Genomic DNA, 23,846 nt, shown 5'->3' on the forward strand with positions numbered 1-23,846 from the left:
GGCAGCACAGACTTGCATGGAAGCAGAGATAAGAAGGCAGAGAGCATGCTCTCACCTACGTGCCAGCAAGAGCTTATTGTCCACTTCCCTTTTGGTGCCAAGGTTAGGCAGGCTCTTAGGATCCTAGCACAGAATAAACTGGAACTATTTCTATAGACATAACCTGTGATATAGAAGAAAGACAGAATAATGAAATCAATATTTCTGTGATTACTTAGTTGGAGAGTTGACCATGATCATGGTATTGCACTAGGATCTAATCCCATCCAGTCTCTTGAGGGACAATGCTTCATGGCATTTCTGCAAGTCTCCTATCAGCTTCTGTTTTGAACTATCTTCTGAAGATTGTTTATATAGCAAGCAGCTTTGGAAGATACAAACAGTCTCCCTCTGGGGAAGAGGGCAGATTTGGTTCCTGATCAGGATGATAAAGATAACCTCTCCCTCTAGGATACTGGTTAGACAGGTTCGCTACAGTTTTTTTAAGAGTTGAGTTTCTAAGCTCAGCATTCTTTGACTGTGATACATACCCACGTTTAAGTAGCATCTACCTGTGCCTGTCTCCATGTCATCTCTGTGGGACCTGAGGAGAGAGTGCAAGGGGACCCAATGCAAACAGAAAGCTTATGCACTGTGCTGTGTCGTGAGTAATAAAGTCCTTTGTCTCAGACTCAGTATACTCATGTCTTCTGTCACCATCTAGGAAGCTGTGGCAGGATAATTTGACAGCTTTCAAGTAGGGTAAAATATCAGACCCTCCACAGTTCTTGACGGTTCTTCTCATGTTTGAAAGCTGTGTCATTCAGTACAGATAAAAACAAATGTAAAATGCCTAGTCAGAGACATACATTTTAGCTCTGCCTTGGGTATGCCTCTTGTTAGCCTAGATTTCTTTTTATTATCTGTAAAAGTGAGCATAGTGCTGGTCATTTCTATTGCTTCTGTATAAGTACGATCATTTGGTGATTGTGCACAATTTTACTCCATCTCTTTTTTCTCGTTCAGATAAATATAAAGATGTAGGTGATTAAGTGAGAAACTCTATCAGTGACAACCTTGAATTATTTCTATTTGTACAATTAAAAGTAAATTAATCAAAATCCAATATTTTAATGATTTCTAGGTATAGATTACTTATGACTAACAGAACTAGTTATGACACATGCCACAATAGTTCCATTGAAAACAGGTGATGGTAGTATCTAAGGTTTTTGTTGAGACCATAATTCCTCTGTGCACTAGTTTGTGGTAGAAATACACAAACATCATTTCTATAGTGCAGAAGCAAATGCATTCTTCTTCTACTTAATTTTCTATCAAGAAGTGACTTTATAACTGGAGTGGGTCTGGTTTATTTTTGTAGCTAATGTCAAACAGCCTATTTAAGTCATGACATTTTTCTTCTTTAAAATATATGTGGAAGAGTCACATAACTAGCCATGACAGAGCCTTATTAATATCCCATATCTTTTCAAAAATAGTTATTTCTTAAAGAGATTATAACTGGGACCCCCACTGTGTCACTTCTTCAGTTACGCATGGAATCCTGAGCTCCTTCTCTGTGACTGTGGACTAAAGAGAATACAATTTTTGTGTTGGTCTTAATATGACTGACAGTGTTAAAGCACAACCAGCAGGACCCGAAGAAGTTGCATGAAGCTCGTTTAGTGGCTGCAGTATGACCATGCATTGCAATTTTTTTTTTAAATGTGGAGTCATTATGTCAGTTATAATTTTTGGAATAATGGGATTATGGGAGAAAAAGATACTGAAAGCAAAGCTGAGGTTTGAAAAAACCGATCAGTTACTCAGTTTGAAATGCTGTCTCTAGATGATAATTTATTACTTGAGAAGTGATTATAACTTTAAAAAAATTGTTTGCCATGGCAATCCACTTACAGAATGCATGTCAAATTATGTAAAATATGGATTTTGTTTCTTTTAAAAGAAATTGTAAAGCTATGCTATGTAGCCACATAAAGTTCCTAATGATGAAATATGTCTGTTAAAATAGCAAATCTGTAGTATATTCAACTGTAGAATAAAATAGAAGGTCTAACTCCCAGTCTGACAAATGTGACACACATGAAACTTTGGTGACCTGGAACTTATAGCAGAAGATATCAATAGTCCCTTTGCAAATAAATATAATTCATCATATTTTGATCCATGAAAAGTTTCTAATGCATCAAATGTGCCTCAATATGATTGCATATTGCTGCTAATAGAGCCAATTTCTAACTGTATGTGCATGTGTGTGTATGTGTACAGCTGAAATACAAAAAGAAAAACTATTAAAAAATTTGCAAATTTAAATTAAAAATAAAATAATTTTTCATCAAAATAGAAGTTTCCCCTTTAATTATGATTTAACCACAGTGCTTTGAATATTTTAGGAGCAGTAGCTTCCTAGTGTTGACTTTGCCACTCAGAAGATGTTGAGAACCAAAATATCCAAGCCTCATACGAACACTGCCTTCCTTTCGTTCTTTGAAACTCTTCCTTTCAAAGATTAGCTATTACCCACTTCGTGGAAAGCTACTTGAGATTTTTGATACTAATAGTATCTTTAAAAAATACACATGGCCAAAGTTTGGAGAAAGAAGTGGTTCAGTGAGTTGTGTCTTAGATCTGAAATGCTTGCCTTGTGCTTGTATCTCTTCCTTTCTCGGAAAGGGCAGTGCTCAGTTAGTGGCACCAACAGATCAATCACATTAGCTCGGTTTTCAGTTTCCAGCTGGCCTCACGTTTACAAAAAATACCCACTCAGTCCATATCTTTTCATATTTGTTAATGTAAAGTAAAGGTTATTTGTCATTGTTGTCATCATTCTTTTTGTTGTTTGTTTTAGCTTCTTTTTAAATCCATTTCCATACAAAGAAAAGTTAAAAGCAACTAATTCCCCAAAGGTTTTAAACCCTGTAGCTCAATAACAGGCACATTAATGTCAAACATGAGCAAAGAAAGAAAAAGGAGCTGACCTTTGAAAAAAAAATATTGAAGCATCACTTTATCACAATGAGGCGAAATGATTGTTTATGTCTAAATTCTGTCTTTGCAATAACCCATTAACAGACCATTAGAGAAGAATACAAATGTTAGCAGCATTGTTCTGTGTCGCTGGAATAGGTCTGACCACTGAACCATATGACTCGAGGAGTGTCTTTCTAAACCAGTTGACAGCCTTTCAAAGACTTCAGGGCCGTGTTTGACACTCCCTAAAGGAGTGTGTGGGGCCCTATGATGGTTCTCATTGATAAGTACATCCATATACTTACTTGCTTCTCAGCTCAAGTTGCTAGCACCCTTTTCTTCCACTGGATCTTAAAAGGAATCATTAACCGACACTAGTAGACCACAGGTTATTGAGTGCTCTCTAGCAATATTTAATAACAACACGGACCTCTTAGCAGGCACTTAGCCCTTTTACAAATAGGAGTAGAACCAGTGCTCAGAGAAATTTTGCTTTTGTTTTGTTGATTGTGCTGTATTCCCTTTGTTTTGATAATGAATTAAACTGGCAAAATAGAATTTTAGGAAGGAAATGTCTTATCTTAGAACAATAATTTGTTTTCTAAAATAATAATTTCGTGTTCTCTTTTCATCTCTAAACCATGATAATATAGGACTCCTGTTTCAAATACTACTTTTCACTCCAATGAAATGCATTTTAATATCTCATTGATCAAGGTTTTCTGTTTCCCAAGGTGACAGACATAAATCACAGAATATTTCTTTCCTTATACCTTATCTTGTTCTAAGAAAAATATGGTATATTACAAGGATATAAATAATTTGACAATATGAAAAACATTAAAAATAATGAAGAAAGATGAAACATTGAAGACTTGAGAATAAGAAAGAAGATAGTGCTTGTTAGAGATTATCTATAAATTACACTTTATGGACTATTATACACATATATAAAAGATAGGCCAAAGCTTTTCTCTGAGTTTTCTAGCAGCAATTAGCAAGGAGGAAACCTAGTAAATAACGGATTTCACAGAATCTATCAGTAAAACAAAACCTCATGGAAAACCTAGTTGTTCATGAATCTGAGACAAAGTATAAATGCTACCTGAGGATTCTTATAGGTAGGCATTTTATAACGTATTATACGACATTTATACAATGTATTTATAATTTAATGTAATCTTAAAAGATAAGGGAAGCCCTAAAGGCCCAAGCTAAATTTTACTGGTAGAACCTCATTTAATTGTTAGTATTCTGAAGATGATGGTTCTAAAACCAATGATTTCAGACAAGGTAGGAAATAGGGTACATTTTGTTCATATTTATGGATAGAAACAAGGAATGTAGCTGTCTCTTTGTGTCTTCAGCATCTTTCACTATAGGTGGAGTTTTAAAATGGTGTTCTGTCACCATACTCTCATTGTCTTCAGTTTAGGTGACAAACTTGTGCCATTTTTCACAGAATTTCCTGGATTTAGCATTAAACGGCCTTGATCCCTGGAAATTCCTCAGTCTCAAGGAAACCAAGGTGGTTGCCCACACTAGCAGTGATCAGAACCAAACTGTGTTCTTTGCCTGGAATATTCTTCCTAGACTTTCATTTTTATCATGGACCATGAAATCTCTGCTCTTTAGGTACTTACCAAAATCCCAGTGGCAATTCCTCATACCGCCACTACTGTATTTTATAGATTTTAGCTTATAAATCCTTTGAGCACTTGTTTCATTCTTGTGTTTCTACATCTAACTCTTCATCTGGCTGAGTTCAAATACCATATCTTACCTTTTGAACTCCAAGCAGTGTTTTGCACAGAAAAATTGTTCCACCAATGTTTGATATAGTTAATTAAATTAATCAATTCATTCTAGAATATAATCATATTTTAAACATATTAAGAAGTATTCTGATTAAAGCTTTTTTGGAAGAACTGTCTGAACTGGTTGTATAATCTATGACTGTGCAAAGCTCTGGCATTGCCAGCCATTTTTCCTCTTACATTCTCAGGAGACTATCTGTGAGTGCTATAATTTGAACTCGTGAGATAAATATATGCAGATGTATGATGAGCTAAGAATCCATAAATAGTACTATATGGTAAAGTAAATGGGATAAATGCCACCATGTTAGGTAATACATACTATATAAATGGAATAGTGAGGAATTACATCAAGAATAGATTAGGCACTGACTTCTAGAAAAGAAGTTACAGCTTATTGTGAAGCATTTGGGGCAAAAGGATTTATTTGAACAAAAGCATCTGTGTGTTTTTCCAAACAGAACCAGAAACCACACCTGAAAATACGGACATTCCCTATAAAGAACACAACAAAAATGAAAGAACAATGAATGAATCACTCTCATGGCCCATAAACCAGGTAATATGAAAATAAAGAGACAAATTAATTAATAATGAGGGAGACTGGACTGAATGAGGTAGGAAGAGTTCCTTGATTTTTAATTATAAGTTTGTATAATTTACGTTAGGAAAGTATTTTTTCCTAGTGTAAATTTTCCTTAATGTCATAATCTACCTTCTATACATTGGGAAGATATTTCCTTCAGCTTTGACTTGTTTCACATTTATCAAATTGATTCCATAAGCTTTGAGTATCTACTATCTGCTAGACAAAATGCTGGGCACTGTCAATGTAAAGATAATAAGGAATAGTCTATTTGGATGAAGCAAAAGTATAACAAAAATACACACTTATGAGGTCCTTCCATAGTGTTCTGTAGGACCATATGCACGCTGACTTACCAATTTCTATACAAGCAGACAGACACAGTTTTTGAGATAGTTATCACTATTGTACTGTTTACATTGTTGACAAAACTCGAGCATAGAAATTTAAGTAACATAAAAAAAGTTTACATAGCTTTTAAATGATAGAACCAAGATTTGACCCACATAGTTGAGTTTCAGAGTGTGCCTCAACCCTTAATCTCAACACCATGTTCTAATGGCATGTGTATAATAATAGGTGTGAATAACAATGTACTATTATTTCTAAGTGAAAAGCACATAAAATAGAGATGACTATAAAATACATCAAGGCACCAGTCAGGTAATCTAAATGAGTGAAGGGGACTGGAGGTGAATTGACAAAATACAACAGCACTAGACCTCTTGTGGAGGATACCAAAGGTCACATTTTGGACATTGGCAATTGAAGAGTCCATGCCTTATTTAAGGAATGGGCTCTAGTTGATTGTAAACATGCAGGAATACAGGTCTATTGTTACCAGATTTTCTAATTTTTCAAACAAAGATGGAAATTTTATTTTTCTATATCAACTCCCATTATGTTTAACTATAGGAAATTAAATTAAATAATGTGTCTCAACTACTACTAGAGAATGTGTGTGTGATCCGGAGAGAGTTCACAAAGAGCCAGCTCTGAGATAGAAGGTACAAGCATATGCATATATGTGTGTTGGTAGCAGAGGCAGAGGTCATAGAGAGATTGGTCACATCTACTAAGCTTAGAAAAATAAGTGATGTCTGGAATGTCACTTGCAAGATGGAGCATTAGGAGAACAGAAATGCTAGAGAGGCCACCAGAAGTAATTTCATGCAGGGATTTTCTTTTCTTCATCAGAAAATAAGTACTTTTTCCTCGAAGTACACTGATTTAGAAATAAGGATAATGATCAACCTGCATTTTGGCAGTATAACCTGGCAGCAGAATGAAGAACATACAGGAGGAGGCTAGAAACGAAAGCAAGGAAATTAATTTTGAGATTATTGCAATAGTATCAGAAAGAGAAATGGGACCTGAATGAAGACAGTAATTTGAAATAATTGAGCAATACAAAGTTTTCTTTATCAATACTAAAAACCTTTTAAATTAAAAACTTATGTGCTTCCAGGGCTGGTTCCACAGCCTAGTGGTTAAGTTCAGTGTGCTGTGCTTCAGCAGACCAGGTTGGGTTCCTGGGTGTGGTTCATTGGCGGTCATGGTGTGGTGGGAACCCATATACAAAATAGAGGAAGATTGGCACAGATATTAGCTCAGGGAAAATCTTCCTCAAGCAAAAAATGAGGAGGATTGGCAATTGATGTTAGCTCAGGATGAATCTTCCTCAACAAAAATAAATAAATAAAATATTTAAAGAACTCTTACAACTCAATAATAAAAAGAGAGATAGCTCAATTAAAAATGAGAAAATAATCTAAACAGACATTTCTACACAAATGGCCAATGAGCACATAAAAACGTGTTCAACATCATTAGTCAACAGGGAAATGCAAATCAAAAGCATGATGACATAACACTTCCCAAGTAGGATGATTGCAATCAAAAAGACAGACAATAAAAAGTATCAGGAATGACGAGAAATTAGAATCCTTCTATATTCTGATGAAAAAGTCAAATGGTGAAATCACTTTGGAAAATGCCAAATATACAGTTCCTACATATATTCAAGAGAAATGAAAACATATGTCCACATAAAAACTTGTACATGAATGTTCAGAGCAGCATTATTCATAACAGCCAAATAGTAGAAACATTCAAATGTTCATCAACTGATGAACGGATAAGTAAAGTGTGGTATATCCAACAACGGAATGCTAATTCACCCATAAACAGGAACGAAGTACTGATACATTCTAAAATATGGAAGAACTTGGGGCCGGCCCAGTGGCGCAGTGGTTAAGTTCGGACATTCCGCTTCTCGGCGGCCCAGGGTTCGCCATTCAGATCCCTGGTGTGGGCATGGCACTACTTGGCAGACCTTGCTATGGTAGGCGTCTCACATATAAAGGAGAGTAAGTTGGGCACAAATGTTAGCTCAGGGACAGTCTTCCTCAGCAAAAAGAGGAGGATTGGTGGTAGTTAGCTCAGGACTAATCTTCCTCAAAGAAAAAAATAAATAAAATAAAATATGGAAGAACTTGAAGACATTATTCTAAATGAAAGACGTTAGTCACAAAAGATGACACATTGCATGATTTGATTTTGTTTATGTTCTAAATATAAAAATCTAGAGAGAAAATAGATTAATGATTTCTAAGGCCTGGAAATGGGAGGTGACCACTAATGGATACAGGATTTCTTTTGAGGGTGATGAAAATGACCCAAAATTGATTGTGGATATGGTTGCACAATTTTGTAAATATATTGAAAACCATTGAGTTTTACACTTTAAAGGGATGGATTACAATGTATGTGAATTATATCTCAATAAAGTTCTAAATAAATAAAGTTGTTTTTGAGGGTTATTAGGGAGGTTAAATCTGCTAGAGGTGAGTAACTCATTGATTATAGACATTGAAAGTTAAAGGAGTCTAGGATGGCTTCCGGCTTTCTGGTGAGTATAATTCTAGGGAATACAGGAAGCACAAAAAAGGGTTGAGCTTGATTTTTCAAGGTCTTCAGTAATCTCTAAAATCCTAAAAGGATTATCTTTGTATAATTTTCTGAATATTTTCTTATAGTCATCGTTCTGCTTTGATTTCCAATTTATAAGCCCCAGTAACTAGTATCAAAGCATAACTATTTAATATATTTTTATTATTCATAGGGTTAGTCACAAGATGTGTCACTGTCATTTAAAATGTGTATGATGAATAGAATTTTGGAAATATCATCTTTTAAAAATAGACTTCAAGTTTTTCAGTAATTTAATTCATGATTTCTGATAGACACAACAGTAAAATATTTCACTCAACCTTTAAAAAGCCTAAGCAGAAGGTTTAATGAAGACACAGTTAGACTCATATTTCTTTACAAGTGCCCTGACATTATAGCCCTTATGCTTTCAACATTTAATTCCAGTGTTACTGCTTGAAATCTTGCTAAAATCACCTTCAATTGTTTGTCCTCTTCCTCCCCTTCAGATGAATATAGAAACAGCAGTTATGAACTTTCTCTTGAGATTTCTCATGAAAAGGATGTAGAGATGAAAAGCACTCTTGTTGTTCCATAATTTTTTTTAGCAAAGTTTTGTAACTGTTAAAGTAAAACTTTCAATGTATTTCTGTGACAGACCAATGAAACTGATCCTTTTCCCCTTCCTCTTGGTGGTTACATGTTTTCCAATGACATATGGGAGGTGAGTTAAACTGTCTAAAGACTTTGAACTTTAGTATATCAGGCTTTCCTTCAGAGAAAAGATATCAAACTAGTTGAAAGAAAATTCTAGGGGGAAGAAAAATAATACCAGCATTATATAATTTTTAAGCATAATTTCACAAATGAAGAAGGTTATTCAGACATTAGAGGATAATTAACTTAAAATGTACCACTGACATGGAATACGTTCCTTCCCACAAACCACCTAAGTGATCTTCAGAGGTCGTGCGGTCGGCAGAACAGTTACAGGAAGAAGCTGATGACAAAACAAAAAGGAAGATATTTTGCTTAAGTAAATGAGCTTTCTACTTGACTTATATTATCATTTCCATTGCCATTATTTCCTAATATAAATAAGCCATAAGTTTTCTACATTAGTATTTCTTTGGACTATGTGGTAGAGTGAGAACATTGGCAAGCTACATTCCAAGCGTAGTTAGAGAAAAGAATACAGAAAATAAAAGAGAGGTCTCTCTAGACATAGTCACTCCTATTTACAATCCGCTATTGGGTCTAGCACAACTTCTCATGCGTACATCTGAAGCTGCAGTGCAAAATTCAGTGTAGCCTGTAGTTAGTCTAGCTACAACAAGTACTATAAGCCTCATGGTTAAGATCATATTTGTTGAAGTCAAATAACTCTTGGTCTGAATTTGACAGTCATATGATATGGGACAAGTTGCTAGACTTCCCTTCTTCATATCCCTATATCTAAAATATTGATAATAATTTCATCTATTCTTTAGATCTAGCATAATTGAATGAGATAGCACAATGTTCAGAAAACAGTTAGTGTTTATTTACTATTAGTGGTTATTTTAGTTAGTTTTAATATAAGCATCATGTATGCATATGTTTTATAATAATGATGAGAAGTATTGAAAATAAACCTACCAGTTTTTATCAATAAGAAAAGAATGTGTAAAATCAGCGAATTCAGTTTAACTAGTAAAGGTTGGAAGACTTTGGGGAAAAACTCATAAGATAATGAGAAGAGAGGATTACAGAATATTTACGTCATTAAGGCCATAATGAGATTGATCCACTAAATTTAAGCAATGCATTTATAGAAAATGCCACTCATATTCCATGTGCATTGGAAAATCTCATGAGAAAGCTATGTATTTCTTGGCCAGGTAAATCAGAGTGGTCTATAAAAGAACCAGTCTCGGAGGTTTACTTGGTGACTGGATCCCATCATATTCATTGTACAATAGTGAGAAAATTTTTATGCAAGTGAAACAATGAATTTTTGGAATTGAATTAACATATGGTTTAGCTATCATTATTTATGGAAAAGAATGGAGAGTTGGGGGTATTTGACAATAGACAATGGTCGGAATCGTATGGGAATGAGTTCATGTGCAAACTAAAAGAAATGTACTGAGCACCATGTCAGAGATTTTGCATGCATAATGCATCTTATGTTTGTCAGGGTGTTAACAGGACAAATAACTAGATGGATGTGACAGTTAATGCTAACTATCACCAATTACTTCTTCTTTTACTGAAAATTAGCTTAAGTCATTTTAGGCTCTTTCTCAATTGGATGTGGCCGTGTGACTGAGTTCTAATGAAAATAATGTGAGCAAAAATAATATGCAGCAAAACTACTTGTAGGTCTGGCCAAAAATAAACAAACACACAAACAAAGATATTTACATGTGCTATTTTATGTACTTGTTCACTTTCTCTTGGCTGATATAGATGCCAATGCTGAATTTGAAAGTTACATGTATTAAAAATGATAATCTTATAGGTCTGTGTCCCTGCATGGCTCTATGGATCAGATCTCCTCCATCTCCCTGGAAACATCTAGAATGTATATATGAAAGACACGTAAACGTCTCCTGTAATTGAGCTGTAATACACGTGTAGACCAATTTGTTGGAGAGCTAGCGTTACCCTACTAAAACAATGCCCTTGCAGCAGCCTTGCTGCTCTTGTTCTACCCGATGGTCATTACTGCACGGGAAGGTGATCCCAAGACTCCGCACTTTTGTACCTTATTATTCAGTTTTATTATGCTTGTGAATTGTCCAGGATTGCACGGATTTTTGCAGTTAATACTTTTTTTATGCTACTTTTTTTTGTGTTTCTCATTGTCACCAGGGAGAGAAGAAAGCATCCAATGAGTTTAGCCAGGACAGAAATATTTTGCAGTAACACTTCATACTGATCTTCTGGCTGAATAATAGTCTTTTTCTACTCTGACATGCTGAAATTGTGCAAATAATCTTTAACATTTATTGTATGTATAGCAAAGTACTTTTATACATAAACTGGAGCCATTTCCCAGAAGTATTTTTGTTAAGGCCCATCTTCACCTGATGGGTTTTTATGGGCATCTTTTTCCTATGGAAAGTGATCTTGCTTATCAAACTCCTATTTTGAAAAAATTCGTCAATTGGAACAATACCAACAATGCCTGTATGATATAATGTGTTGCCTACTGCCAAGCTCCTCCATGCCACGTTGTCTCTCATATTGAATGTTCTTTGATATCTATATCTGCACAGAAATGATCAGGACAAGTTTGCCATAACTAATTTGGAAAGTATGCAATAGCCTTCTGGATCTCTTTTGAGTCAGCTTATAATTAGATGTACAACATCAGTATTCCTCCCAGAATAATCTCCCTCATTCTCGAAGGCTCATAGTTCTAAAGTTTAAGAATCCATAATTTGCGTACAATTCCATAAATTGTAACAAAATTCCAAAAATATTTTTCGTATGAGGGATAATGGGGGAGAGATGTCATAAACTTCAAGGGTTTTCGAATGACTAAGATCTACACTCTAAACTATAAAGCAGGACTATGAACTATTTTATTCTAAAATATTATAATAAAAATAGCAAGAATTTATAATTTTTAGCTTTTTGTGGCAGTGTAATATATATATATAGAAAAGTACGAATGTTATGAGTGAACAGCTCAATGAATTTTACCAACCAAATGTACCTTGCTCAAGAAATATATTACCACATCCTGGAAGCCACCTAAATTTTTCTTCTGGGTAATATCTTCAAGAGAAAAAATTAATAATACAGCTTCTAACGTAGTAGGTTTCATTGACTTTGGCTATTTTTTTTTTTTAATATTCGGTAAGTGGAATCATATAGTTTGTGGGTTTTGTGTTGGTTTGGTCTGGCTGTTTTTCACTCAGCATTATACTAGTGAGAGTCACCTTTCTTGTGTGAAGTTTTGGATTATTCATTCCAAATGCTATAGTATTTCATTATGTGAATGTATTGCAAGTTATTTATTCATTTAACTGTTTATGAGGCTTTGAATTTTTGCAAATTTGTGATATTACAAATAGTGCATCGATAAACATTATTGTCCATATTTTTGGGTGAACACATGTACATTACTATTGCAAATATACCTAGGAGTAGAATTTCTGCTCATAGGGTATGCAATTATTCAGCTTTAGTAAATACTTGCGATTTTACAAAGTAGTTGACCAACTTACATTTTCACCAATAGAGAATGAGGATTCTCTTTGCTCCTCTTTCTTATCAACAACTGGTATTTTCCACGTTTGCTCTCCAGTGGATGAATAGATGTCATATTGTGGTTTACAATTTGCATTTCCTTATGACTATTGAAGTCGAACACCTTTTGATATGCTTCTTGTCCATTTAGTTATCTTCTCTGTGAAGTGTTTGTTCAAGTCTGTTGCCCATTTTTCTATTGAGTTGTCTTCTTTTTATATTTGATGGGCAGACATCTATTACATATACTGGATAAATGTCTTTTGTTGTGTATATGCATTGCAAATATCTTCTCCCACTCTGTGAGTTGCTTTTTAATTCCGTCAGCAGTGAGTTTTGATGAAAGAAGTTATTAATTTTAATAGTCAATTCTTTTCAATTTTTCGATTGTGCTTTAATTTATTTAAATCTAATGATTCAATATCTACATATTTTATTAAAACAATTTTCATGTAACTGAAGATAAAGTGAATTGAGGGCTACGTTATCATCACATCCGTTTGTGCTTCCATTTTGTTCAATGTCTAAGTTCTTTGATAGAAAAAGATATTCTCGGAACTGTCAAACTATGACAAAATTCACTTTATTCTCTTTTTATCTTGAGAGACAAAATGGAAATCTTCAAACGGCCTTCAAAGGAGTACTTGATTGTATATCAGGGAAATAAAAGTTTCAGTTTAAATGTCTCCAACAATCTCTCTAAATGCATTTCCTTTTCTCCAAAATGGGATGATAGTGTCTACATCCTCTACACATAGATTTTTGTCTGTTTCTTCATTAGATCTCTCTGAATACACCATCAAAATAAAAGATACACTTCTAAAGGCATAGACTAGGGAGGTAGAATAAGTATGCATATCATTTGTTCACTTATTCTTTCAAATATTCTTTCAAATATTTAACAAATAATTGAAGAGCATTTGCTATGTCTGAGTCATACTTCTTAATACCAGTAATATAAAAGTTAAATACATATGGAATTAGACCTTGATGGACTCATTGTCTTGTTAAACAAAGAGAAACAAGCAAATAGTACTATAGCCTAAGGATATAAATACAATATTAAAGGTATTATTAAATGAAATGAGAGTAAATAATATTTACTCTCTGCCTGAGAGAGCCAAGGAGGCTTAATAATGGCAGTGAACTTTAAGCTGGGAAGGTCTTGATGGATGATTAGGAATTAGGCAAAGAAAGGGGATGAAAGACATTTAGTGCAGAAGAATAGCATGCACAAAATTGCATAAGTATAAAGGCCCTATTATTACATTTGAATTTAATTAGCATACTTTTTAATAGACAATCTAATGCTGTAAATTTTTATGTGCACTATGTAATTGTTGTACATTTACAGATTTCATCTTTTTATGGTCTTTATTTTAAGACAGAAGCCTGGGGAAAAAAAGAAGCTATTGATGACAAGGGCACAAAGTGAGAATACGTGTTGATCAACTCAAATGATCATTAATAGTGAAAAGACCATTTATAAGTACATGCCCTCTTGTTATCTCTGGTGATGGATTATAAACTGACAGCAGCAGAATTTACTGGCTTTAGCATTTACGATTGTGCATAATCCAATAAAAATCTTGAGAAAGAAAACAAAACCGATTGAAATGGCAACTATGAAATGTATTGATGATAATGACAAATGCTGTAAGAAATTACGCAAAAGAAATAATAAAACAATATATGTAAAACTGCATAATAATGACATAATTTGCTTAACTAACACATGTTTTCTGGGACCTCGCAATATTTTCTTAGGCTATTATAGCACGTATATTCAGCTAGCAAATAATTTATTGAGTAGCTACTTTATTTAAACATGCAAACTTCACAAACACAAAGATTAAGCAACAAAGCATCTTGCCCTTGAGTGCTCCCATCACTCTATGATACACACTTGCTGAGTTATCTGGCTTTTTTTTTTTAAATGTGATGAGGTGAAACGTGTGCAGCAACACGTAAGCAAATCCCTAAAGCTTTTCTTTACATGACCAGACAGGCAAACTTTCTATAAGTTATAGCAAACTAAGAGGCTATCCTTTCCTCTTGACACAGCCTGGAGGCAGGGTAATGAAAGGAGGGACACTAAAGGCCTTTCTGTCCTGAGGCAGTTTCAGGCTATCGAGCTAAAAACCAAACTCTCCTGAAGCCCCAAGGAAAGAATGTTCGCAAAAACAGGCCTTCAGAAATAATTCAGCACTTATTTTGGCACTCTGAATGTTTCGAAGCATCTCCTTCTTGGAATGGAGATTTGCTAGTTTTGTGAAGTTTGGTTTTTTAATTCTCAGTATTTGGAAGCATCTTTGCAAACAGTAGAAATTGGCCACACATGACATTTTGTGTAGGAACTTTTATATTTGTTCTTAACCATGAACATTAATTCTTTTCAACATAGAGATTTTTAACATTTATTCTACACGAGGGCATTCTCTCTGCTTTAACTGCCTGCTTTTCACCCTGTTGATGAGGGAAGGATGCCCTGCCAGGGTTTTGGGGATGGCCAAATTCAGGACACCTGACACTGGACAGATGAGATCAACATACACTGTCACATATACCCACAGCCCAAGGGAGGACACTGCATGCCACAAAGGGCCCCACTGGGACTGCACCTAGAAATAGTAAGCAACCAGGGGCTGTGGGAGGTAGACTTTGTAGTATCAAGAGGATGTGGTGACCTCTGACTCCCACACAGGATGCGATTAGCCTTTCTGAATAATTCCACAGGCTGGCGTGGAATCAAAAGCTGCAACTCAGGGATAAGTCAGAACTGCTCCTGATCTCCTTGATAAGGAGGGTTGTAGGCCAGGGGATCCTAACTGCAGGAGCAGGGTTGGGAGGAGAACTTGTGGTTAGGACGTTGGAAGCCGTCAGTTTTCACCAAATGTCAAAGCAGTACATAATATCAGGCCTCAATTTTAGGCTTTAAACCACAGCTTCAAATCCTGTCTCTCTTTTTCGCTAATTTGTGTGCTACGGCAAGCATGATCAAAAGTGATCATTTTCAAAAGACTTGCGTAATGTCACAGTTTCACACTGTTTACCTTCAATGGAATTGTGATTGTAATCATGTTTATCCAAAGTGTTAATAAAATGTTTGAATTGGAATATTTTTAGTCGGAAGATGTCCATTCCAGTTTGCTGCACTCACCATATCACTCTAAAGGAAGCACTTTGCCTGTTTTCCTTCTGTGCTTTTCTCTGAATGCACATGAATTTAGGACTCTTGGTACCACTTACAAACTTGTGACCCACGTGGCCAATTTCTCATCATATTATTCAAAGCAATGTAAAAAAAAGTAACCAAAATTAGTTTCACAATAGTTCAAGTTTCTTACAGATATTTCTTCAATAACTAGAGTGAGAATACATAGAATGCAGACATACTTCTTAAATACGTAGCTTGTGATGTCATGACATGTGGCATACTTTTTCAGACCCTCTGCCTTTTCAAAATCTGCCTAGCTCATATGTCTGTTATTCTTGTTGTCCTTTCCCAAACAATTGACCACTGATTATTTGTTCAGAATTCTTCAGCACCAAGGTCAAAAGAATTAACAAGCAAGGTTGAACTTCCTAAGAAATTGGGTGGGGAGTGGATAAAACAAAGAAATCTTGAATCCTTTTCAGAAGCAGAGGAAGAAAAAGGACTGGGTTAACTTAAAAGTTAATGATGAGAGTGGCTTTTCATGTTTAATAATTATTTTAATTAGTTCATATAAGAAACTATTTTTTATGTTCTCACAAGTAACTGAGTCTTAAAGGCCCTTACAGTCTTGGGTGAGTCAAAGGTAAGAAAAAGAAGAATGGAGGAAACAAAAAGAGACAAAGCAAAGACAAAAAAAAAGAATAATAATGTAAAAAATAAAGAACCACAGCGTAAGAAAGCACAGAGTGAATAAAGTTTTGACACCTTTTCCCTGTTCTATAACTGAGGGATTAAATGAAAATCTTTCAAATGCAAATGTTACCTTGTTGCCTTCATTTTGCAAGCTAAATCTAGTCCTGAGGAAATGTAAGTTGTTCCTTTTTCCTAAGAGTATATTTGAAAGACACTATTAAGCTCTCCTACTATTGACCTTAAACAGATAGACAGTCCATTATTTCTCTAGCAAAAATGGGTTTATTCAGGATCAGTAAAGAATTGCAATCCAGAGTCTGCAATTATGGAGAGCTCAGCGCAAGTCCCTCCTCAGCAAAGGAGAAGAAACTCTTTTACAGAGTTAAAAAGGAAGTTGGAAGGGCTATTGTAAACAGAGTTAGTTGGAGGAATTGAGAGTTGACGTGTAATGGCTTTTCATTGGCTGAGCTGTCACAGTCTCCCATTGGCTAAGCTTCTCACTGGTCAAGAATAGGAAATCTTTCTTCTTCCTGTTGGGCTCTGTTATTGATGTGGGCCGAGAGCTTCCCCTTTGATCTCCTCACTCTAAGATTTCTGTCTAGTAATTTGACACTACAATATTTTGTGAATTTCAAGGTGCATATTTTTCACATTTAATATCTATGAAATCCAGGACATTTTACAGTCACAACCATCCAGGCAGGTGTTGTTGAGATGGTTGTCACTGGCAAAGCAGGTACTTGTAAAACTTGCAGAATGGGTTTTATCATTTAGAAAAACATCCTGAAGAAAATGGTGGAACAGTCATTTAAGAAATGCTACTCCTTTGATGCTTTGATTGCACAGAGAATGATGCTATGTGGAAAGACTCTGACATTGGCCTCTCTGAGCTTCAAGGTGATTCGGAAATACCAAACTCTGAAAGAACAAATGTTTGCCAAATGCTTCAACTATTTTATTTCACTTATATTTTCATTTTACGTGTGCTCAAGTTTGATATATGATGAAAGCACATATCAAAATGAGTCTAAAAATGCTCATTCAAGAAACAGAAAGTAAAAATTCTAAATGATAAGAAAACATTGTATAATGTTTTAATTGCCAGCATCTTCTTTTTTCTCAACATTACCTAAAATAATAGTGAATCACAAAATCAATCTTTTCTTATATTTGGTGAAAGTTGGTTCTTTGAGATTTCACCTTGTAACTACCATCCTTTTTCCAGATCAAGACTAAGATATGGTCAGACTACATGGGTGACGAGAGAACAATAAAATATCTAGCAAACTTTTGAAATATATATTTTTATTATGTGAGGCATAGAAATAGATAAAACATTTTCAGAATACTTATCCGTACTATGTAGATAGAAATTATTCTATCTGCAAATAGCCAGAAAACTCCCACTTGTTTTTATCTATAGTCTGGGGGAAATTCATGTTTTAAATATTGGCAAATATGTAGAGGAGTGTTGCATACTTTTTATACCTTTTTGTTTTTTTGCTTGTCTTTATGTAAGCAGATGTCTTGTTTTTGGCTAATTTTTAAAAATTGTACTCAAATGTGCTGCTTTTTTTTTTTTTAAGGTGGCTTAAGCAATATGGTTGAAAAACTAGACATCATAATGAGTGGGATATGTCTTTAACTCTTCTAACGTATTCTCCAAATCACAAGAAATAAATAAGAAAATTTCTAAATTTGCTTTTGGAGTAAACAACACAAAATCAGCACCCTTGACCTTTCAGATATTTTTTCCCAAGATTAGAAGAATTTTTTGAATCCTTGGAGTTTCAGTTTTCCAAGTAAAACTAACTTGGCTTGAAAAGTATACCAAGAAAAAAATTTACCTTTAAGCAAAACCCTCTTTTTCTCTACTTGCTCATATATCTAAAAAAGAAAATCAGTCTCCAAAGCAATTTTTTTCCACGACATGAAATAAATGCTAAAGTTTTGCTAATGTGAAAACTCTATGCAAGAGACATTGAAGGACATGAGACTTTTCCTTTGAAGACTTTACCTTCCTGAGATCTTGTGTCCTGGGGCAGTTTCTCCCCAATCCCTTTTGCACATGACTCTACCTTTTGCTTCTCTTCACCTCTCTTCATAAACACTGCCTGTGGGGGATCAGAATTTACCACCCCAAAATGTATCTCTTTGGCTTGATTATTTTTAAGAGCAAAGACTCAGAAAAAACTGTGATCTTCCCCCTGACTGCCTAAAAGAATTTAAGATAGAAGGCCTGTTCCAAGAAGGAGCTAAGCCCATAAAATAACTATAGAATAATATAAACTAGGTGTGGTAAACAGGGAGGAACCCATCAAGGGCCATTTGATCAATGTCCTCTACATCTATCACATCTATCCTTATCTTTGCAAGGCATTGGCAACATTTATCTCCCAAACATTTGCTTTCTATCTCCACGTGAATTCCCTTCTTCCCCTTTGAAATCCCACACCACTATCCCCAACATCCTCCTTTGTCTTTAACTGAAGATGATATTTAAGGTGGTGGCTTCAGCCATTTTGATGGGTTACTCAGTTTTCCTGTGTTTCTTCCATATATACATGTTATTAAATTTCTTTGATTTTCTCCTGTTATTCTGTCTCACGTCAATTTAATTCTTAGACCAGCCAGAAGAACCCAGAGGGTAGGGGAGTATGTCTTCCTCCACCACATGCCCAAAATGGCTACTAGTCCTCAAGAACCATTCTTCTATTCGCGTTTTGAAGCTAGTTGAGCATCAACAGAAATCCTTCTGTTGAAGCCTCATATTCCCCACTCCTTCCTCAAGTCCAAAGTCCCCCCAGAACATTTTTCATGCCCGGCATTTGCCAAGATAGACTTATACTAATGGTGGTCTTGTTGATTTTTTTCCACACTGTTATTTTAATTATCAAGTAAGTCAATGTTTGCTATTTAAATTTAAATGAATTTAAAGAAGATAATAAATGAAAAACTCTTGGCCCAGTGAATGGCACATAGTAATCATGATTATGCATAGAATGAATGAGCTGTACTCTGGAGGGTCAAACAGGAAGTAATTCTTTGCCTTTTCTTATGGCTGTTTTATTTTTCTTGTGGATCATCCTTTTCTTCCCTCCTCTCCCACTCAATTCCACTCCTACTCCTTCAATTCGTGGCTTGTCTTATAGCTTTTCTGATTACCCTCAGATAGTAAGTAAATCTTCTCTTTTGCTAGGTACAAATTTCAGTCCAGTGAAATATAAAAACTTCACAATCTTATATTATCCTCTTGTAGCTTGAGCCAACCTCAGCCTGAGAGACAGTTAGGAAGAAAGTAAAATTGGCTCCTCTTATTTCTCTATTTCTCAGGTCATCTCTTCCCCCTCTATCTTAGCTGCTGTTTGAAGCAACTCCTGAGTAGGAGCTGAGCAGACTGGAAAAGAAACAGGAAATGACAACGTTCTTATTGGACTTCTACAGTTGTAATCTCAGTGTGGCTGATATCAAATATTGATTCTTTCTATCAAGGGGAGCTGGTATTGTTACACACACACACACACACCTCTGGAGATTTCACCTGTGGCTCCTTTTGCACTGGTAATACCACTTCACCTTGTACCTGGCAACCTATCAGCTCCATATTGAATGCTCTGACTCAAGCCACTTTCTAGAAACAAAACATCATGGGTCTGTCTTGGATCAGACTTTTTTCTTTCTTTCCAAAGATACTCACAGTAAATTCTGTCACACTTGTTGCTTATCCTGGTAGAAACTGTAAGTACAGCTTTTTACTAATGCAATCCTTTCTTTCTTTGCTCTTTCATCTCAGGCTGAACTAGCCAGTCAACCTGGTTGAGACTTTCTCCTGGCATATTCTAAATGCCTCTCTCTGTTTCCTCAAACTCTGCAAAGGGACCCCAGTACACTCCAATACCTCTGAGAAAATTCTCATTATCAGTCTCTTCAACCTTCCAGTAAAGTTTTCAACTTTGCTTAAGTAGCCTACATTGAGGTAAAGAACATTGCCAGCAAAAGCAGTTTCACAATCTTTAGTCTATTCTTCGTTAAATATTCATTGAAGCACCTAGTTTTAGGATGTGTGATTACTTGGCATTTACTGAATTCTTCTGACCTTTGTAAGCCTCTACAGAAACAATGAAATAACAGAATACTCTGATTTATATATCTATGTATCCATTTATCATCTATCAATCAATCGATCTTTATAGCTATATAGAGATATGTACATATGCATTTGTTTATGTGTGTGTGTAGATAAACAGATAGAGAAAATAAGGGAAGAAGAGGAGGAGGAGGAAGAGGAAGAGAAAGAAAATGAGGTGGAAGAAAAGAGGGGTAGAAGGGGAAGGAATCAGAGTAACAAGGAAGAGAAGCAGAAAAGGATGAGAAAGTCATATGAAGATGATTTTGCAGCTTCCCTATAACGAACACTTTTCATAATCTCTTGACTCAGAGTTTTATTTTTTTCCTCAAGAAGCTTGGAACATATTTGTCAAATTGCAAATCAGCAAAAACGATATTCTGAAAAATTGCTCTTCACAGGGATAACCTGATTAAAGAGTCACCCGGGAAACCTGGAAAAATGGCAAAATTAGCCCCCTTAACCTCTTGACCTCTCATTGGGCTTCAAGATATGTCAGTTTCTTCTGCTCCACTATAAGATCCTACTAAAGACTTTCCTCAGCTAGGAATTCGGAATCTCATGATCAAACAAAAGGAAGGGTCAGAGTGCTGACTGACAGTGCTAACCAGTCACTGGGAAACCTGCAGGCTCCAGGAGATAATGCCAACCACCACGTAAGCAAGAGGCCCATAGTGAAACTAAATTAGCAAAGGAACAGATTACTGCTGGAGGACCAAAACCTCCTTCACAAGTCATCACTGAGAGTTATTCAAACAAGGTCATGGCAAAGCACACAGTTGATAGTGCACAACTGTTAAGGAAAAAAATACATTTCATATTCCCACCAATAAAGTATCATCAACTATGAGCTTTACACAGCATTGGCCACTGAGGATGTTAAATAAGATTTGGTCCTTGAGCTCTAGGAATTATAAGTGAGGTTAAAGATTAATGTCATAATTAAGAGATTCTTTTAGTGTGTTTTTAAGCATTAGCTTTGCACAAGTAGTTGTTTTAAGTTTGGCCTGTCATGTGATCACTCTATGTTTAAGTTTCTTCTTTTGTAAAATGCAGATAATAAGAGTAACTGCCTTATAGTGTTTTTTTTTTGGGGCGGGAGGTTGTGGATTAAATGAAAACTAAGCCACAAAATTAATCTATTACATAAAATTTATGTTAAGTGTCTAGCTTTGTCTTAGAATTGCTCAATAAATGTGGATTGTTACTAATTTATTGATGGCTTTGTCACTATTATTATCCCATAACAGTTTTATGGCGTGTTGGCTAGAACCGTATCGGTTTCCAGGTTGAAGGAAGTCACAATGACAAAAATAAAGTAAAGAGGAACGCAGAAGAGTGGAATTCTACACGGAAGTGGATGATCATTTTCTTGATTTGGTGTTTACTTAAGAAAATAAACTCTTTCTGTGTCCACACACCTAATTATGCCTATTTGTAAAATTAATTTTAAGAGAAAGAAAAAACGCTAACTTACATCCCCTCCATTTTCTGACGTCTATTGAAATACTAATCCCCATGAGCACCTTGTTAAAAGTTTGGAATAGACTTATAAATACAGTGCCAATTTATTTCTGATTTTATTCCATAGCACCTTATGTGAGAATAAAATCATGCTCAAATCAACAAACTCATTTGATTGCATTCAGACTGAGTAGAACACAGACTCAATTTGTTTTTATTTTTAACTCCCAGAGAGTGAAAAAGAAGGAAGAATTTCACCAGAATGATAATCCCTAAGACTTTTCCAGATTAGTTCATACACCAAGAAGTCTTAGATATACTGCTGTTAACATTGGGTAATCTGACAAATTCTGGAATCCTTATTGGAACAATTCCTCGGGGCTAATGACTCTCATCCTTGCCAAACTTTGTCCACTAAGACATTGCATCTTATTTGTAAGAGCTCGTTTCTCCGAATCAAATGAAGAACACTGTCTACTCTGTGAAGAACTTGGAACTTGCACTTTGTTATGTATTTTTTCAATATTAAGCTTTTATTTATGTTACCATTTAACTAAATTCAAAATAATAAAGTGCATTTACACAAGAAAATATATTGGATCAGATGATAAGAAGATCAATCCATGCACATTTACTTTTCCTTTTAAATTAAACATTTTAATGCCTCTTATCAGGTATCAAAAGTTGATATGAGTCATCTTAGTGGTTTCACATTTTGTACACATTGACCAATACTCAGCTGACATAAGTGATTAGCTTACCTGAGGACTATGAATAACAGCATGCTGTGGAACTAGAAAAGGTGAACAAAAAGTGTATTTCTTATAAATAAATTACTTATTTATGTATTATTTATGTTAACACAAATTTAAACAATGTATAATATATGAGGAGAAATTTACTATATTTGGAGCAAAAATAACTGAGCAGTCTCTCAGGACCTTTGTTAATATTTCAATATCAGTATTATTCTGCTGTATAATTGATTTTTGGAGAATATTTTGCATATGTTTTCTGAAATCTAATGACTGAAGTGCAGAATTGTGAGAGTATGCATGAGTTTGATATCACTTATTTTGGGACAAGCTTCAGTCTTGAGGCCAAGGTGAGAACTATTGTCAACCTGGGAGACACTTTCAACAGCTTTCAGAATGACTCTGTTTAAGAGTGTCTCTTCACAGGTTTATATCCTTCACCTCATGCTCACAACCAAATGTATGAATAGAAAAAGAATCATAGCCTGCCTCTATCCCTTGTATTTCAAGCCTTATAGATTTTATATTTCTTTTGCTGGAGAGGGGAAGGCAGGGGTGTTAATTTCAATTTCTTTTACACGAGAGTCTTGGATTAATTACTTTATGGCAAAAATGAAACATACTCCAAATAATATGACTGTGATTAATGATCTGGATCATTGATTTTATAAACAATACCAAGAAATTCTTTTCCCCCTTAAAGCAGTATTTTGACCTCCCTTTTGAAAGAGGAAGAAATGGGCTCCAAAGTTTTGCAAAGCTAAGGTGAAATGTTTTCTATGTGAGTAGGAATTTAATAAATATCTGTGAAAAGAATGTCTAAGTACCATAATTTATTGGACTTCTATTCTGTGAGAGGCACCGTGCTAGATTTTTAACAGACATAAAAGGAAATAAAAATCTTAGCAAATCTTTATGGAGTGTTAGAGTTCATTGTTCCTGAGTTGCCTCTGTGAATCTTCATAACAAACCTATAAGATACATATTTCAATGATTATTACTAAGAGTATTGCTGATTCTTATTATTCTTTTACAGACCGATGGGAAATCAGGCTTAGAACAGCTAAGTGGCTTTTTACTTGAGATTTGAATATAGGCAGTT

The 23,846-nt window shown here is 35.0% G+C and overlaps 1 long non-coding RNA gene across 1 annotated transcript; it reads left to right on the forward strand.

Annotated features, from left to right (window-relative positions):
- Nucleotides 1-506: 506 nt before the first annotated feature.
- On the forward strand, nt 507-21,950 carry LOC138923337 (uncharacterized). Its single transcript, XR_011436820.1, has 3 exons — nt 507-643; nt 5,252-5,349; nt 21,776-21,950. It is a non-coding gene; the product is annotated as an uncharacterized lncRNA (long non-coding RNA).
- The last annotated feature ends 1,896 nt before the right edge of the window (nt 21,951-23,846 follow it).

This window comes from Equus caballus, chromosome 3 (assembly GCF_041296265.1).
Source record: "Equus caballus isolate H_3958 breed thoroughbred chromosome 3, TB-T2T, whole genome shotgun sequence".
Lineage (NCBI taxonomy): Eukaryota > Metazoa > Chordata > Mammalia > Perissodactyla > Equidae > Equus > Equus caballus.